This window comes from Pygoscelis adeliae, unplaced genomic scaffold (assembly GCF_000699105.1).
Source record: "Pygoscelis adeliae isolate BGI_AS28 unplaced genomic scaffold, ASM69910v1 Scaffold154, whole genome shotgun sequence".
Classification (NCBI taxonomy): domain Eukaryota; kingdom Metazoa; phylum Chordata; class Aves; order Sphenisciformes; family Spheniscidae; genus Pygoscelis; species Pygoscelis adeliae.
The window spans coordinates 932,784-934,541 of NW_008825113.1; positions in this window are offsets into that span (position 1 = coordinate 932,784).

The window sequence follows — 1,758 nt, forward strand, 5'->3', positions numbered from 1 at the left end:
TAGAGCGGCCGGAGCGAGGCCTGGGGCGGTCCCTAACCGCCCCAGGGGCCGGGCCGGCCGCGCTCGACGGAGCGCCGCGGTGTGCTCCCCCCCCCTCTCCTGGGTTATTGGGATTGTTTCTTCGGTAGTGTTACTGAATGCAAAATTGACCCTAGCGGTAGTCCGTGAAGTGCATTGTAGCTGGTTTTGATGCAGGTAATCGTGTAGCTCAAGGCCAGAAATGTGTAAGGAAAAATACACAACGGTAGACTGTGACAGAGCTTGTTGTCGCAAGCGCTGTTGCGTTGTTCTCCCCGCCGTGCTGGAGCGGCACAGGGCAGCCGAGGAGTCTGTTGGTATGTTTTAATGCTGCATGTCCCACACTGGTTCCTCCAGGGGCATGCCCGGCTCACCGGGAGCACTGCTGGTGGTGTATGGAAAATGGATTTCTGGTTAATGGACTTGGATTATTAAGGTTAAATGATTTCAATGTACTTAGAACCGACTTATCCAAAGTGCCCCAGCAAAGCCAGGAATAGAGCCTGGGCATAACATTACAACCCACAGCGCGATTCCTTAGTTTACACAGTTTCAGTAGTAAAGTTGATCCATACACTGTATTACCTGTGTAGGTTGAGAGCATTCCTCTGCTGACTTCTCTGCCTGAAACATCTCCTGTGGTGTCTGTCTCTCTCTCAATATTCTGATAAGTAGATTCCTATAAATAAATATACCATCTACTTGTTTCAAAGAATCGGGTGTGTTTTCTGCTGTACTGATGTGGAGCTTTTCTGAAATACAAGCCAGTGACTCTCAAAGCTTCAAAGCCTACTTTTTTTCTGATTGGAAGCAAATACAAAACAACCCAGCCTGAACTCCAGTTAAAAATGAGCTGCTACTGAAGATGATGTGGAAGTGTGGAGCTGAGTTTTGAAAGCGCTGGGGGCTTCAGGCAGCTCCCAGGGAAGTTACTGTGAGGCCAGGCTGATGAGGCGAGTAGGGGCTGGACTCAATAGTATTTCCATGGCTTCTCTCCAGGGATTGCTAAAGCTCTGAGGAGGAAGAGTAACAAAAGCTAATCGGAGTTCTGGCGGAAATGGTTTTCCCCTGGAATTTCCCTGGCACTGATAGATCTGCAGAGGACATCCAGATTTAGACAACTGTGCAAACTTGGAGATAAACCTGTTTTGTCACATTTTTCTTATATATTCTAAGGTGCTAAACACATAGTTTGGCTTTGAATATGCATCATGTAAGATACGTGTGGTGTTCTGCACCACAGAGCCATACACAAGTCACTTCAGATTCCAAGAGTGGGACAGATATTATTCGTGACAGCATGTACAGTAAGGATCGAGGGTACTCAAATACATCTATTGCGTAATGCTATATATGGAGTGCTTTGAACAAGTCTTGTGATTAATTGCAAGGATTAAGACATAAAGGAAATATTTTGATAAGTGAATTCAGGATCCTCAAAGTTTTCCCCTTAAGAGAAAATTTTGAACCACCTGAAAAATCAGATCCTGCAGGTGTAACTGTTCTTTAAAGTGACGGTGAAAGTAACATAGTTTGGTATTAGCTTTCTGTGTGACTTCTGAACAAAGCTGGTAACCTTGTTGAAGTAGAAAGATTTTTTTTTTTTCTACTTGTGTAATCTGTAAGATTAATCTGAATGAGAAAGTCAAATTATTTTGTCTTCTGTCTGTCATGGTTTAACCTCAGTCAGCAACTGAGCCCCACACAGCCACTCGCTCACTCCCTCCACCCCTGGTGGGA